Source organism: Ambystoma mexicanum, chromosome 1p (genome assembly GCF_040938575.1).
Source record: "Ambystoma mexicanum isolate Mex_15411 chromosome 1p, UKY_AmexF1_1, whole genome shotgun sequence".
Taxonomy (NCBI): Eukaryota; Metazoa; Chordata; class Amphibia; order Caudata; family Ambystomatidae; genus Ambystoma; species Ambystoma mexicanum.
This window is the reverse complement of record NC_090921.1, coordinates 1,095,226,479-1,095,244,235: the sequence shown is the minus strand read 5'-3', so window position 1 is coordinate 1,095,244,235 and position 17,757 is coordinate 1,095,226,479. Positions and strand designations below refer to the sequence as shown.

Below are 17,757 nucleotides of genomic sequence, written 5' to 3'. Positions count from 1 at the left end.
GAATACAGGTAGCGTAGACTCGGCGGGAACACTGTGGGAGGCCTTTAAAGTTGTGATAAGAGGGGCAGCTATCGCTAAATCTAAAGGGTTGCAAGGTGGCATTTTGGCTGACCTACGGGAGACAGAAGAGAGACTAGAGGAGGCCTTGAGAGGTGAGGACGATACTAAAGAGAAATTAGAGTTAGTGATTATGCTGCAGCAGAAATGTGCGGAGCACTGGGACAGACTGTGTAACCTGAATTATCGGAAATATGTAGAGAGGCAGCACGCGGGGGGGGATAAACCAGGTCGACTTTTAGCATGGCTATATAAGAGTGAGAACCCCAGAGTTATGATTAGAACTATTACAAGGGAGGACGGTAGCGTAGCAGATACTCAAGAGGGAGTTAACCAAGAATTTGTGGACTATTATAAGATATTATATGCAGACCAGGGGGAAAACTGCCGAGATACAATAGTGGAGACATTGAAGGATATCGGGCTGCCCAAGATAAGTGAGGAGGAAAGAGAAGAGTTGGACGCACCAATCACCCTGGAGGAACTGGGGGAGGTAGTGAGGCAGTTACCCACCAGTAAGACGCCGGGGACGGAGGGACTCCCCAGTGAATTTTATAAAATATATGCGGAAGAGATTCTCCCTCCGCTGCTGGCAATGTTGAATGAAGCATTTGAGACAGGATGTCTGCCAGAGTCATTGAGGGAAGCGGTCATAATACCGCTGGCCAAGCCCAATAAGCCTGGGCACAGCTGTAGCTCGTATCGCCCCTTGTCAATGCTTAATCAAGACGGTAAAATATTGACGGCTGTATTGGCAAATAGGTTGCAGAGGGTGATTGGTAGATTAATACACCCTGATCAGACGGGATACGTCCCACACAGGAATATTTTGAATAATCACAGGCGACTCCAGCGAATCATTGAAGGCAGCAGCAAACACACCGGGGAAATGGCGATAGTGTCCCTGGACGCAATAAAGGCCTTCGATTCGGTTAAGTGGCCATGGTTGTTGGCGACCCTAGAAGGGTATGGGCTGGGGCCAAGATATGTGCGATGGGCGCAGATTTTGTATAAGGAGCCGCTGGCCAGGGTCAAGACAGGATCGGTGGTATCGGAACGGTGGCAGCTAGGTCGGGGCACCAGACAGGGTTGTCCGTGGTCCCCAATGCTCTATATACTCGCCCTGGAACCTCTAGCGATATACCTGAGACAACAGTACGATACAATAGGCATTGAGGTAAAAGGGGAAAAACATTTGATCTCTCTATATGCAGATGACATGTTGCTGTACCTGAGGTACCCGGAAGAGAATCTTCAATATATCCTGGAGGTAATGGATAGATATGCGGGTCTTTCCGGTATAGCAGTGAACCCCCAGAAGTCAAGCATGTTCCCGTTGGGAAGGTATATGGGGATCCCGGCGGAGAGGTTACCTGTATTGCCGGTGCCATGGGCAGTTGATACGTTCCGATACTTAGGGTTAGATATCTACCGCACTGTGGAAGAAGCGCATAGGCACAACACTGAGATGGCGCTGGGGAAAATTGAGAACTGCATGCGGTTTTGGGCGAGGTTGCCCTTAGCTATGATGGGGAGGGCAGCAATGCTCAAGATGGTGGTCCTGCCTAGACTCCTGCACTATTTTGCGAACATTCCATATCTGATACCTAAGAGGTTCTTCACCAGACTGAACAGTATGTGTAGGGATTTTTTGTGGCATGGCACACGGAACAGAGTGGCATTGTGGAAGCTACAGAACTTCCACGAAAGAAAGAGGAGGGATAAAATGACCCAACTATGAGGTGTATTATGTGGCAAGCCAACTGCAGTACGTCGCTAAATGGCTTTCTGATGAAGAAACCTCTGAACACAGGCTGTTTGGGTGGGATTGCACACCTTTTTATTTGAAGGAAATGATGTGGGTACCCAGAGCTGAACTGAAAGGGCGTCCGGCGATGATGTTGCTGGGATGGCAAGTGTGGCGTAGAGCGTGTAAGATGTTAGACAATGCAACTCCATGCTCCCTGCAGATACCACTGGTTGCATTGACGGGGGCGGATGTACAGCTAAGGAAGATAATCAGGAACCACTGGGAGCCGGTGGGGCTTGCGACCCTGGGAGACATTTGGCAGGAGGGCTCAATTGTTGCCTTTGAGGAGTTGCGAGATGTGTCTGGGTTGCATGCGGGTCAGTATATTACATACTATAGACTGGTACAGAGAGTAAAGGAAATATGGCCTGAAACCGTGCTAGAGGGTGAGCCGGATGCCACAGTGGATATGATCTATGACATAGCGGAAGGGGGACATGAGATATCTAGATTATACGAGATGTTGATGCTCAAAGTGGGGAAAGAGATCACCCAACTGAGATTGGATTGGGAAACTGAAGTGGGGACTCCGATGGAAGATAGGATGTGGGAACGGGTGCAGGGGTATCATAAGAAGGTGTCCAGAAATGCTAGATTAAAACAGATACAACTGTATGTCATGCATAGGGCATATATGACACCCCAGAGGATATCGAGGTTTGCGAATACAGGTCGACAGGCATGCCCCAAGTGCGACGAGGAGAATGCGGGCATGGTACACATGTTCTGGTCGTGCCCGGTCATTGCACGATTTTGGTGTGAAGTGGAAAGTAAACTGGCAGGGAAGGGGGTCAAGATGGTAGTGGACATGGTGTGGGCTTGTTTGTTAGGGGTGTTCCCGAGGTCTGATAAACTGAAACATGTGAGCAAACTGAAAGACTTAGCATATGTGCTGGCAAAAAGAAGAATAGCCATGGGATGGAAGACATGTCATAGACCACGGGTGGAGGTGTGGTGGAAGAACTTGCAGAAATGGGCGGAGGCAGAAACTATGGTGTGGCAGGAGGCTAGTAATGTCGGGGGATTGGAGAGAACGGAGTCCCTGATGGCCTGGAAGTCACTGATAGCGGAACTGTTCGGGCCAATTTCGGACCCAGATGACTCCCCGGGGAGGGAGCATCTCCCCCAGGATGCAGTAATGGAAAATGAAGATGGTTCGGCTCGGATCGGGGGGAGGGGCGGGGGAAGCAGTATACTGATGTTAAGTGTATGTTGTTTTTGACGACTTATGTTTTGTTTGTTTGGTTTGTATTGTTTGGTTGGATTTAATAAAAATTATTAAATAAAAAAAAAGTTATTAAGGAATATGTGATTTGGACCTCCCCGTGATTTCCAGAGATGCGAAAAGTTGATAAAAGCATGCCAATGATAATTAATATAACGCCCGTTAAGCAACATATTTTTTACTGATATGTTCCGGAGTAAATGAGGAAAAATGGTATCTCTGCACAGGAAGGGTGTGTGGAGTCCATACTAGTCTTTTCTGATTCGCCTCAACAATATAGTAGTCCTCAAAACTGTATTCATACATGTACAGTTTTGGAAATTAAGGATATTTGCCATGTGGAGATATTTTGAGTTCCAAAACATGACCAAGCCCATTTGTCAAAGTGGGATGATGAAGCTCTCTCCTCCCACAGCTAACCCAAAGCACTCCCCCATCCCCTTGTCCTATCAGCACACAGGTGGGAGGTAGTAGTGATAATCAACCAATCCCTTTTGCGGAAATCATGACAAGTTAGTGATGTAATTTTCCCTGTAACTAAGTCAGTTTACATCAGATCTGGAGTTATGATATGATATGATATATGATATGATTGGTTCTTCCACCAATTCCAAGAGGTGACCTGCTGCGGAAATCTGGCGAGAAACATCCCAACAGAGAGAGGCCTAATCTCGCAGTGGAGACAGGAGCCAGGAGACATCGAAACTGATTGGACCCGTGAAGGAAAGACGGGAGATCCTTGACTGACCCGTTGCTTTCCCAATGGTGTGTTCTGATGCTCCCTGATGCCCAGTCCAGACCTCTCCTGTAAGTAGAACTACCCCCAAAGACAAGATTTTGTAGGCCTATATGTTACAGCATTGTGTTAGTGATTTCCCCATTGAAAATCACCTGTTTGCCTTTGTAGATCCTTAGCCTATTTATCAAAGTAACTCAATTAATTCCCCCATTGTATTCACAGGATCTGTATTGGTGGCATTCGAAACCAACAATCTTTTCCCGGTGTGTTGCAAGCCGGTATAGTCATAAATATTTGCCAAAAGAATTAGTCCCAAAAGACTTGTTCCCCATGTGTGCGCAGGGTGTTAAAAAAACTAAATTCCCCATTGATCCCCTTCATGTTAAATCAGAAGTGGGAAGCCCAGTAGTGCCTGTGCTCTGCAAACAAATTTCCCTTTGCTGTTCATTCTTTGTCACATTGCATCTGTGCTAAACATCCCAAAATCGTGTGTCCTCTTGTGCTCTGCAAACAAATTTCCCCTAGCTGTTCATTCTTTGTCACATTGCATCTGTGCTAAACATCCCAAAATTGTGTGTCCTCTTGTGCTCTGCAAACAAATTTCCCCTAGCTGTTCATTCTTTGTCACATTGCATCTGTGCTAAACATCCCAAAATCGTGTGTCCTCTTGTGCTCTGCAAACATGTTTTCCCATTTGCATTTTCTGTCTTACAGTGCCATCTGTGAGTCCCATCTAAAATCCGATTTTCCCATGGTGTGCTGGCTGAACACCCCAAAGGCCTGCCTGTCTTTTTAAGTGTGGCTAAACAAATTTCCTTTGCTTTTCTTCCTTTCATATTGTTCTGTGAGTAAGACCACAAATCCGATTTTCCCATTGTGTTCCCACTGCCTGCCACTACCTTCGATTCAAAGGAATAAAGCCTAATTGATGTTTGGAGGGTGGGGGCTGCTGGGAGAAAGCTTAACAAAATCTGCTATCATTGTGTGTGTTGAATTCTTCTTCTTCTGTCTTGGTGGGTGAGTTAAAAGGATTTGATTGTGACAGCATATCCCTACCAAAGTGGTTTGGTTTTGTGTTGCCACAACATTGGTGGCTGATGTAATCTATATGTGATATTTGGCTAAACAAATTAATTAATAAATATATTCTTAATACACACTGGCCTGGTTTCTAGTCCATTGTGGCACCGGGTATTTGTACAGGTTGTGTGCGGGACGGGTTGGAGGCATCACCAAAAAGAACCTGAAATATATCAAAGCGATTCATTGTGTGCCACATTCATTGTGAGGGAAGGAGCTCCCTGACTTGGGTGTGACCGTGTAATAAACCGCGACAAACCGGCCGTGGTTCGAGGGCTCGACTGCCTCGAAAATGTCCTTAAAAGATGGACGCTTGTTGATGCTTGTTGTGACACTCCTCCTAGCTTCTTAGCAGGGCTTGTGTCATCCTTTAAGGCTGATGGTCCAAAGCTGAGGAGCGTGTTTGCAGAAACGGCCTTGTCCTTTGTTCAGAGACTCTCTGGCACTTCCCACATAGGAAGCTTGCTAGCAGAACCTAGCAGGGCACGCTGTGTGCTAGCTGGGTACCAGTTCTGGAGCTGCCTGACGGGTCCTCTGAGTCTGGTATCTCCCTCTGTTCCCTGGGAGATGTTTAGAGGAGGGATCTTGCTTCCCTCTTGGAAATCCTGGCCTTCCTTCTCTGGTGGAAGATGTAAAGCAGACTGTACCTTCAGCCAGGTTCCAAAAAGAGTCCTTCTTACTCCTTTCAAAGTCGTCGGATGATACGCTAAGTCAGGAGCTTAGCCCTCTTTTAAAGCCAAATGAGGCCCAGTGATTGGTGCAGGCTAAGCGTAGCTTAATGCACCAATCCTGGGTCCCTCCCAACAATCTTCTGTTATGCGTTGGGTCAGCACCAGAGTGATTTGCAACAGGAAAAGTAAGAGGTGACAACATGTATTCCTAAGTCCCACTCACCTTCCTGTCTGTTATAGATCAAAGCGTCTATGGTTAACTGAGCCCTCTGTGGTTCTTGATCCAAGCGCAGGTCTCCTTTGAAGTTTTGGTGAGAACAGACTTCTGTCTTCCTCAAATCGCATACTTCGTCCCTCTGAAAGGGTTCCGCTCTGCAGGAGTTGCCTACAGTAAATAGTGGACCCAGACATGAATTCACTGTCCTTCATACAGAGGGGTGGGAACTAGCTTCAAGTTGACACATTGCATATCCAAGAGGTGTTAGTCCTGCCTTCCTCTTGTCCATTCTGTGATCAAGCCTGGGTCAGGCCTTTTCCAATTAACTTCTATCAGTATGCACTGCCACCAGCAATAGGAAGGCAGATCCATGGAGCCTTTCATATTTTAATTAGGCTGCCCATTGCCTGAGGAAGGTGTTACTTTTGCCCTTCATGAGATGCTTTGATGTAGCCGTGGTTGTCATATTCCAGCTGAACATGACAGGGGAGGACGGCACCTGTAGGCTGTGTCCTCCCGGAGTACACTCGACTATGCATTTGTTGTTTGGTGAGCAGGGAAAAATGTGTGTGAGATGGCCCCGCACATTTTTGGAGGCTAATCTCCCATCATTCATTTTCATTTGAAAAATCAAAAAAGCCCAGACGAGCGCGCACTCCCTGTGCAGATATTCAAATTCCTCACCCCTGCGACCCCCTCACACACACAGACACACTCTCTCTCGCCCCCTGTACTGGGACTGTCCAGTGACATAATCTGGTAATCAGTTTTGATAAATGTTTGACTATGTCACTGTGTAAAATCGATTTTAGTCTAAAGCTTCCTGAAAACGGTCTCTACATCTTGCCATTTCCGTTAACAGCTACATTTAAAGTGTCACATGAAATCTCTATAAAGTACATTTAAAAAAACTCCCATTTTGTGCTCCAGTGTGTCCGAAAATCTCCACGAATGCTGAAAGACATTCAGGCACAGTAAATGTAAGATCTGCTGAAGCACTGTTCCTTTAAATTCTTTCTCTTTCTCTCACATTATTCCACACCCTGTTTTTTCCCCCTCTGGTTAAACACTGACATCATCGCTGGAAATTTGGGGCTGGGCTACGAGTGATCTGAAGAGGCAGGAGCCCGCCTCAGTTTCCTGCAGCTCGTGAACAGTGAAGGACGGGCAAGGCGTGAGCAGAAAGGTAAGGCACGGCGGGGCTTGCTTGCTTGCTGCCTCTGAGGCGCCAGGGCACAGCTGTGAGGGGAGGCTCGGGTCATTCCTCTGCGCACCTGGGGGGCACAGGTTCTCCAGAGTTTCTGAACTGTCTCGAGTTTATTTACAGGTAGTCCCAGGCTTAAATGGTGACCGGCAGCATACAAGTGCCAGAGCGCAGAGAAAAACATGTCTCACACCTAACGCCGCACAACTTGCCCCCCGTAAATACCATTATGGGGGGCACTTTACACAAGGTGGACGTTTGTATTTGCCGTTTACCTTCACGAAAAAGCTAAAATTGAGCAATCACCATTTTTTTTTTTAAACAGAAAAAGGGAGTTTCTGCAAAGTTGGAGAAGGCATGTGTTTCCTGCCTCTCTACCGTTCAGCAATAATTAATATCCTGTGATCTGGGGTGGTCGTATGTGGGGGTGAGCCCAGCCCAATGCTTTATATTATGTTAGCTGTCAATTAGAGCGGGGTTATCCGTTTCTGTGAGTAGTTTTATGGGGTTGGCCTGAATGCAAGTATTTGCACCGTCCACGCCCCTCGGCGCCTCCTTACGAAATGGCTGGTGGATTTCGCAGGCAGCCGTGGCGATCTTCGTTCATTGGCTGACCTTTTCCCGCAGCCCTTTCATCGCTGACCTGAAGAGGGGTCTGCGGTCGCGTGTGGGTGTGAGGTTGCTCAGGCTAGATTACCACACGCCTGAAGTTTGGCATGGCAGCGGGGTTGAGTGTTAAGGCTGGCTGGGAGTGTGATTTAAACTGATGCATAGTTTGGGATTGAGGCCAACGGGGAGTCTGAAAGGGGTCAAGTGAGGGTCCTCTTTGAGGCTATCCTGACTGACGTTGGTTGGGGTTTTAAGTGCTCTAGGTTGGAGGTTAGTCCAGTTTGGCATGGGCTCCAGTTAAGAATCATTGGGGTGAATTCAGCTAGTCTGAGGTTTTGGGGCTGCATCAGAATGTGAGGGTTTCATTGGAGGAGGTGGTTCAAGTCTGGTGGGGTTGGAGCTAGGGTTTGGTGGGCAGGATTTGGCTAAGGCTGGTAATGAAGCGGGGTCTGAGCTGTCTGAGGCCTATTCCATCCGCAGCCCGTGTACGCGCCGGTAAGGCCGTGCCCTTCTTCCTCGGCAGTTGCAGACTGGGAGTTGGCTTCCTTCTTCCCCAAACTGGCCGTTGCTGGTTCAGCTTCCTGTCTGTATGGCGGGATTGTTGGCAGGTTTTATGTACTTTAGTGGGAGGGAGTGGTATTACGCAACATTGCTTTGCCTCAAACAAAGCCGACCTAATTTGTAGCCAGAAGGTCGAATGTGTCATGACCAATCATTTTTATAAGTCAAACGCACGTTGAGTGGCCTAAATATCCCGGAGATGCTGGGGGCTGGGGGGCGGAGGGAGGCGAAGCCTGCTTCTTGACAGGAGTGCTCTATGTATTGTCTCCGGCACCAACGAAAAAGTGGCACAATGTTTGAATAATACCAAGGGGGAGTTGTTTTGACAAAATGTGATGCAAATTGTGCGTTTTAAATGATAGTTATTCAGCAAAACTGGTCAAACTAGCCTCATAGTGAAGAACAGAGAACAGGCCACTGTGACCACACCTTATTACTGCGCCAGAAAAAATAATGCTGAATCCAAGGGAGGTTATGTGATGGGTGAGTTTAATTTATTTGCCCTATAGATTACACGTGTTTCGGCAAGGTGCCTTTCTCAAATCTGGGCATATCCAATGATGTTTCTTGTGACCGTTAATAAAGTTGTAATAACTGGAATCAATCCCAACTGAAAATAGCGTTCCCGCGTCGTGGCGAAGTGGTGCATAGTGAAGTAACTCGTCGAAATGGCCCACATTCGCCCCAAAAAACTGCCCCACACCAGTATTTTGCTTTTTTGGTTCACCCATGAGCCTTTTGCCCTATAGGCAAGCCTGGCTCTATGGGTGTTCAGTGGTATTGCAAGAGTGAGGGGGGTTAAAGGGGATATAGCCCCTGGTCTTTGGTTGTAGCACCAGATAGAAGCTCGGGCTGCAACCCGGATCTTTTCCAAAACGGCACTTGTTTAAGGAAAGACGTGACCCTCGAACATGGCTAGTTAAAATTAAAATATGCCAAATGAACCCCTACCCCCCCCCATGATGGGGAGGGAGTGGGGGAGGTACTGACCTCCACCAATGAAAGGACTTGAAAGGCAAACACACAAGTGTGTAATGTTTAGATCTAGAGCACTGGAAGTTTGTGAATGAATCGATCAAAAACCACTGGCTTCGCTATGGGTGACATCACCCCCTGACTTTTGCTTTCCAGAGCGCATTACCATTTCAGAAGGGGAAAGGCCATATGCAAGTCGGGCACTTGGATCCACCAGAGAAGGGGCAGCACAGTCTAAACTGCTATGTCATAGCCCTTCTGCACGAGACCTCCAGCAACCCAGGCACATTTCAGCTTTCTTTTCCCTTCTGTAATGGCATGGCAGCCTGAAAAGGCTGCCCAGAGCAATGCCAGTGGATATGAGTAATTCAAAACCTTATTTTGTCACCGTGACTGGAGAAGTGTATGGCCAGATGGGTGGGGGTGGGGGTCGTGATCCTGCTGTTCATAGAGACCCAAGCTACACTTGATTACATTTGCCCAATGAGCTGAAATATGCCCGGGGTTGCTAAATCGGGCACGCTACCCAGCAGATTTGATTCCCGGCAGGTCAGAATCCTCCTGCACTCTCTGACAATCCTTCTGCTGGGTAGTAATTATGCATTGGGTAACATAGCCGGTTTCTAGCTGTAAGCAGCATACGGGCACGCTTGATTTTATTTTAGAAACATGTGATGTCTTGTGATCCCGCTTCTTGGGTGTGAGAAATGCTAGCATATTGCAGAAGTGTCTTTGGGTGAGCTATGGAGAAATGATATAGGACGACGTTGGGACCTGTTTAGCGGAAAGTTGATTATAGACAACGGAGCAGCCATATTAAAATTTCAGAGATGGGCTGACCCAGTTATGAAATGGAGCTTGTCTGCTTGTACTCAAGATGGTAAATGTTGACTCGTTTTTTATTTTTTTGGTCAACCAGCTCTCCAAGAAATGCTGTGCATAGATAAGGGGGGGGTCTGCAACCTTTGGCTCTCCAGATGTTTTGGACTACAGTTCCCATATCTGGGTGTTGCCTGTGCTGGTTAGGAATGATGGGGAGTGGTTGACCAATACATCTGGAGTGCCAAAGGTTGCCGACCCCTGGCCTAGATGAGTACATAAAGAGTTTTAGTAGGAGAAAACCACTGAAGTGAGGAGAGGGGATTAGGTGATGAGTAGTGGCAACAGTAAGCGATAGTACAATGAAGATCCCTTCATGTACAAGTCCTCTTTAGGGACCTCCTTTTGATCCTCCAAAAGCGAGTATGTACCCTTGGTGCATCCCGAGCTATGGATTTATAGGTGCGATTGATTGGGAAAGTCATAAGCATATTGTGTCCCTGTGGTCATATAGGCATTTATTTCGCCATTGTTTCTCTTAATCTATTTTTGTGGCAACTCGATAACCTCACTACCCCATTTTGATAGTGGAAGTTCTGGTCAGGCAGACCTGCCACCTTATTGGTATGAATCGCATCACCCACTTTTAGCCCTGGGGCAAAAGTTGCTGCTCAGTGGCACTTTCTGCAATTCCCCCGGCCAAGTGCTCTCAAACTACTCCACGCCCATGTATTCCTGGATTTGCAGCTCTGCTTAGCATCAGGGACTTGTACAGTCGGTCTCCCGTTGTTTCAACAAAGTAAATTACTTTGTGGGTTATTTGCAAACACTTCGAATTACTTAATGTACCTATATTTAGGGGTTAGGGTTAGGGATGGTAGTGAAGGGTAACCATGGGGGACGGTGCTGTTTCGGAGAGGATCCCCCCCAAATAAATCCAAGTGATTGCAACAAAGTCATTTACGTACAACCGTCTAGTCTTAACTTCCAATAATGTGCTTAAAGAAGGGTTGTGTATCCCTTACCCTGCCACTGTGCCTGTTAGCAGCCCAAGTTGCATCTTAGCAGGATGTGACTCCCATTGCATGCAAACTAACCTGCCAGATGTGTTTGGGGGAATCTCTTTGGGACAGGCATATTCTGTTTCAAAGACCTGGGCCATGGAGGCCTTTTTTGAAGCACTATCGCACATTTGCGTGTGTTTGGTGAACTGGAGTATTGATGCTTAACCCTTAGATCAAGGGCATCTCTCGCCCGGGCGTCAGCTTCAGTCTCAAAGGCATCTCTCGCCCGGGCGTCGGCTTCAGGATCAAGGGCGTCTCTCGCCCAAAGCGAAGGGCAGTAGAAGAAAAGGGCTATTTCTATTTGGACCTGTTCGGACCGGGCGGGTCCAGGGGCCGAACCCCTGCTCAGACAGCAGGTAAGCATGCACCAACATGTGTTTACTCCCTCTGTCCCCATAGGCTCTCCCCACCCCTCTGGTCCGCTGTGGTTTTCCCTTTGCCCCTGTTTCTCGCACACAGGTGTTGCCTGTTTTGCTTGATTCTTATACCCTGCTTCCCCCCCACCCTCAGCCTACTTCTGCAGGAGTCTGTCCTGATAGATTCTGGTTTCACCATCACCGTCTTGTGGCCAATGCTGGATTTTAGTTTTATGGACTTCATTGATTCACGGTGCGTCACCCTTTCTCATGGTGGCCCTGAATCATGCTTTTCCCATATTCATCTTGTATCCAGGCTTGCAACATTATGTGTTACTACTGACTTCTACAATTGTATTCGCTCTCCACTCTTGCTTCTCTGCTATTTTTGACTGCTTTCTCTCTGTGCTCTTATCCCCTCCCCATTTCCTATCCTCCTCCCCTTACTTTCTTCTATGCACTTACTCTATCAGAATTGTCCCTGGGCCTAGTATGATCGAAACCTCTTCTGTCTCCCCCCCACCCCACCGCCAGCACTATCTGAAATGTCATTAGGCTGAGTACGAAAGTTAATTTCACATCCTTACTGTTCATGGCCTGTAAGAATGACAGTGTATTTTCCCTTGTTCTCTCCCTTGCCTTGAAGCACTTTGAAACACGTTGTGTATAGGTGTTATAAACGATCATATCATGCTAGCGGCAGATTTTAGGCAGAAGCTATTTATTGCCCTTTAGGAGATCAGTGAGGGGTTGGTTCCAGTCTCTTGGGAGGTGTGTGCATTTTGGTAGAGAAATTGGAGGGAGGATCGTAACCGAAGGACCAAAGCAAGTGTCCCCATGATGAGTTTGTGTATTTGTACCCTAGTTTACTGAAGCCGTCAGTTACTGTTAATGTATGGCAGGTCTGCAACCTTTGGCTCTCCAGATGGTTTGGACTACAACGCCCAGCTTCGTGAATATGCAGATATTTTTGACGCCTGCTTCTCGGAATGGTGAAACTCCTGTCAAGTGCAGAATCTCAGGAATCTGCGCGTCTGCATGGTATTTTGTCTGTAATTACTCAGTTTTACAGCAAAGGGGGTGAGTATGGGCATCCGAGATGGCATTATATTCGGTGCTCCGAATACGATTTTTGAGGTGCACGTTTTTGACTCCTTATTGTTTCGAAGCTCTGAGCAAAATGATTATTTTTAGAGCATTGGGGATATTTGTTTAAGGGTAGGAAAAAATACAATTGAACTCTAAAACCGATCCTTAATGTAATCCATACTTCTTAGTGGATAGCAAAATTGTCCCGGGAGGATAGCTCGGCGGCAACATGCTCGCCTTGGAAGCAAGACGTCACGAAGCAACACAGGTTTGATCCCCGCGTCCGCACTTAGAAACCTCTGGGTATTTAAGCGCGTTATAAATGCGAAACACAGACAAAAAAGAAATTACACAAACAAAACATTCCTGTAACAGCGCCTCGATGCCCGCGGGCTGTGTGAGCGCTTTAATGCATATAAATAAAAAATATATATATCTGCACGTTAAAAGGTACATTTTCCCTGTAGTTCCTCTTCAGGCCAGGCGCCTTCCCGTGGCGCTGCTCTGCTGGAACCCCTGATCAGAACATGTGTGGGTGGGGCAAAGGGGTGTGGTCTGTACTTGTACTCCCTACTTATTCATCGGTTTTTATGGATTAAAAAGTGGCTTCTACGTTCCCTACTGTAGAGGCTTCCTGTCCCCTGCTTTGAAGCGATGCACTGCCTCACTCCATTGCTCAAGGGACAAACCAAAAATGCAGTGGGTTTTGACGTTTGATTTAAAGCTTTACCTGCGACCAAGAAGGTGCAGTTAATAGATGGTTTCTCACTCTTAATCATGGGAGTATTCTGGGAAAACTGCATGAGGTAAGTATCTCGTGGCCCAGCCCTCAGTACCTGCACTTTTCAAACCCAGAAAGGGAGTACCAGTGAAAGCATTTCATTGTGATGAAGTGAAGGGCTCGGCTCCTGCGGCCTCACCCGCTTCCTCTCTCCACCACCATCGGTGCCCCTAGTGTCTCCTTCGGGGCCTACCCAGCAGCTCCTGAGCTCCCGGAACTGTTCCGCTAGGTGGGCTTTACCGGATGCCCGTGGGGTTCATCCCTTGAGAGTTTTCATATGGAGCGCAGATTGACTTGCAGAGCCGAGGCAATTACTTTTTGTACTTGTTTATTATTAGCAGTGCCTCTTCTAATGTGTAAATGTTTTAAGTAATTGGAGTTGTGACGCAGCGCCAGTTACCCACCAATTTCCTGATTAGGCTGTATGAAAGTGAGCAATAATAAAACTCCCCCATTTAAAGCTTGGTTCACAGCTATGATGTTGGTAGTTTGACAAGCAAAACAAACTCTATTCATATGGATACTCAAATTTTCATAACACAATGCATAACCACAAGCATTGGGGGCGGGGGGAGGACATTTCGATACACTCCTGAACAAGTGTGTGATCCTTGGTAAATAAATTAATCTCACTGTTCATTGCCTGCAAAATCTGGGATTTCTGAAGGCGTTGCCACCATAACAATTCTGCTGTCAAATATGTCTTTGATGACCGACTTTGAGATGTTACTTTAGAGTGACGGAATCGAATTTAAAGGTACCTTAACAGTGAACCCTTATAATGCTACTTGGGTTGGAAACGCTGAGATGTTTAAGCGTCGCATGCTCCCAAGGCAAGACCCCAAGGAGGGTTTTGGAACATAGTTGAAGTGAGTGTGGGGAATAAGACCTCTAGAAATGGAGAATGAGGGGCACAAAGAGCGACACTCGCTTGGGGAAGTGCGACAAATTGGGCAACTAGGAAAATGAGTTGGACGCGCAGTGTGCTATTAATTGAAGTGGGTCAATGAGCCTCGGCTGCGCTCCAGTGTGAGTTATTTTTAAGACTCTCCTAGGTTGAGCCCCAGCTCACTTACATTGCTGAGATGTGCTTTTTTTTTTTTTTTTTTTTGCTCTTTTTAAAGGTATTTCGAATATCACTGCTTGTTTTTTTTTTTTTTTTTTTTTTTTAGGTGGGGCTTGTTGTATCTGGCCGTGAGGGCCCACGCACACATGCAGACACGGACCACACAAGAATACACGGGACGCGATGCTGCTTGCTCCGCCTCCCGGCGGGAACTGCCGCCCGGGCGCACTTTATTAAACTACGCATGCGCGGGACCATAACGAGGCCCGCGCATGCGCACCAACTCAACTGGGACGTCACATCCCTTTTTAACTTCAACCAAAACAACGTAAACAGTTAAACGTGCATCACCTTGCGCGCCAGGTATTCCGGGCGGCCATATGACCACTTGAGTCTCACCTTGCCTCATTCAGTTCAGTCACGTGAGTCCAGGACATAGTCCTTGAAATGCCCGGGCAATCGCCTTTCACGGCGGGTAGGGTACCTTGGTGTGAGGCGGGAGGCAGAGGAGGATCGTCATGTTCCAGCCTCGATGTTTCCTTGCCCTGCCCCCTCTTCGGACCTCCTGGCGGGCCCGCCTGCCCGCTCTCCAGATCTTCTGGCGGACCAGCCTGCCCTGCGCCTTCCTCTACTGGTCCATTCTCTGCTGGTCTTTCAATGCGTTTGAAGAACGACCGGTTGCGCGTGACTGTCCCTCGGTCGCAGGCTGCCGTCACCATGGTGCCTTTGACGTGCGTTACCTTCCACGGGCGCGGCTCGAAGGGCAAGGACAACTTCCCCTCGGGGTGCCTGTTCCGGACCAACACTGCGTCACCCACTCGCACCTCCTTTTCTTGCAGGCCCCTCCTTTCACTTTCTTTATCATTGCGCCTGGCCCGTTCGTCCCGGACACCATCATCGTCTATTACTCCGGGCAGCCGGCCATCCTCCTCCGGCAACATTCCCCTTGGGCATCGCCCAAATAGTGCCTCAGCTGGGGCCACTCTCGTGGACTGGTGGGGCGTCGTGCGGTATTCCCTCAAACTCCACGAGCTTCCTCTCCAGGTCTTCACCGCCGCAGGCGGAGATCCTCAGGACCTTGTTGAGAGTCCTCATCATTCTTTCGGCCTCCCCGTTGGCCCGCGGCCAGAGCGGGGACACCCTGCGATGCCGGATCCCCCTTTCACGGAGGTAAGTCGCGAATTGGCTGCCTGTGAAAGGTGGTCCATTGTCCGAGCACAGGAGGTCTGGGAATCCATGGGTGGCAAACATTTTGTCTAGTGCCTTCGTTGCAAACTCTGTCTCCGTCGAGTGTACCACCTCCACCTCGGGATACCTGGACCATTGGTCCACTGCCACCAGAAAGTACATTCCCCGACCAGTCGAGCCAAAATCCACATGGACAGTTTCCCACGGACGGCAACTACGCTCCATCGACCTTATCGGCGGAGCTCTGTCACCCGGGGCCGCCGCTTGACATGCGATGCACCTCCTTACGAAACTCTCCACTCGCCCCTCCAGGTCCGGAAACCATACTTTGTTTCTCAGCCGAGCCTTCATTTTGACAATCCCTTGATGTCCGATGTGGGCAAGTTTGAGGATCCTTGACCGCAGTGCCCGCGGGATTACAATTTGCCGCCCTCGAAGTATGAGTCCGTCGTCCGCGACTGAGTGTTCATCCTTGACCTTCCAGAGCGCTCGAAGGTCGCTCTGAGCCTCCGCTTGCCGGCGGGAGTTGTCCTGCAGCACTTCCCTCCACTCGCCGCTTCTCACGGCATTCTTGACAATGGTGAACACTTCGTCCTTGGAACATTCCGTTGCCATCTCTAGCCTTGATATTGCCATCGGAAGGGACCCTTCCACCACCTGACACAACAGCCCGTGGCACTCATTCGCTCCGATGTCGGTGACAGCGCTCTCCTTGTTGGGATGGCGCGACAGGTAGTCGGCCGGGTTGTTCATGCCTGGTCGGTATATGAGTTTCACCCCGTACTCCATCAGGGCTAGCATCCACCTCTCGATCCTGGGGGGGGGGGGGTTTGGAGGATCCCCCTGCCAGAATGGGCAGGAGTGGCTTGTGGTCCGTCACCACCACTACAGGTTTGCCCAGTATGTACAACCGGAAGTGGCGACAGCCCCACAGGATGGCTAGCGCTTCCCGTTCAATCTGTGAGTATCTCATTTCCGTGTCCGAAAAGGCCTTACTCGCATATGCGATGGGGCGCATGTCTCCACGTGCGTCAGGTTGCATTATCACCGCCCCCACTCCCACCGGACTAGCGTCAACCACCACCTGTAACTCTACTTTGGGGTTGAAGTAGGCCATGGTGTCTCCATCCGACAGGGCATTCTTCAGAGTCTGGAACGCCTCCTGCTCATTGGCCCCCCATTTCCACTCCGCGTCGTTCCTCGTTAGCACTCTGAGTGGTTCTGCCAGCGACGCCAGCCCCTTGATGAAGCGCCCGCAATAAGTTACCATCCCCAGGAAGCTCCTCACTTCCGTAGGTGACTGGGGGGCGGGGGCTTCCTTAATGTCCTTCACTTTGGCTGGGTCGGGCGACACACCAGCTGCGTGGAAAATGAACCCGAAGAAACCAATACAGTCCTTGAAGAACTCACATTTTTGCCGATGGAGGGTGAGCCCCAAGTTCTTCAACCTCAGGAGCGTGTCCTCCAACCTCTTCATGTGTTCCCGTTCAGAGTCCGCGAAGACTAAAATGTCGTCGCTCATGTTCAGCACCCCTTTGAGGCCAGCCAACGCTCCTCTAATGGTGTTCTGGAAAACTTCGGCGGCTGATGAGATGCCGAAGCTCAACCGTTTGAACTGGAAGAGGCCGTCATGCGTCGTAAACGTAGTTATGAACCTAGAGTCCGGGTGTAGTTCGAGCTGGTGGTAGCCCGCTTGTAGGTCTAACTTCGAGAACACTCTCGCCCCCTGAAGCTCTCCGATGATGTCATCCAGAGTGGGTGTAAGGTGCCTCTCCCTCTTAATAGCGGCGTTTGGGAGGCGCATGTCCACGCAGATTCTCACGGCCCCTGGTTGCTTTGGCTTGGGGGCCACCACAATCGGGGACACCCAGGGCGTCGGCCCCTCCACTCGCTCAATGATGTCCATCTCCACTAGTGATCGGAGTTCCTCCTCCACTTTTTCTCGCAGGTGAAACGGGATCCTGCGGTGCTTGAGGGCCGTCGGTCTGATGGACTCGTCGATGTGGAGGCGCACGGGGGGGTGCTTTGAGTTTCCCAATGCCTTCGAAGATGCTCGACAACCTGTCCAGTAGTGTCTCAATGTCTATCTGGTATACACCATATGCAAAATGAACCAGGTTAAGGGCCTCCGACGCCGCGCAGCTGAGAAGTGAGTGGGGGCTCACGTCTGTAACAAAGAATTTGGCCTTGATGCTACTCCCCCCTTTCGACACAGGTGACACGAACACACCCTTGAGTGGTAGCGG

General features: G+C 49.0%; 1 protein-coding gene across 1 annotated transcript in view; it reads left to right on the top strand.

The window, feature by feature from the left end:
• The first annotated feature begins 6,850 nt into the window (after positions 1-6,850).
• TAGLN2 (transgelin 2) overlaps positions 6,851-17,757 on the top strand; it is a 141,321-nt gene continuing 130,414 nt past the window's right edge. The window contains exon 1 of the mRNA XM_069604694.1: positions 6,851-6,985. The gene's annotated coding sequence lies outside the window, so the exon portion shown is untranslated. The remainder of the gene's footprint in view (positions 6,986-17,757) is intronic.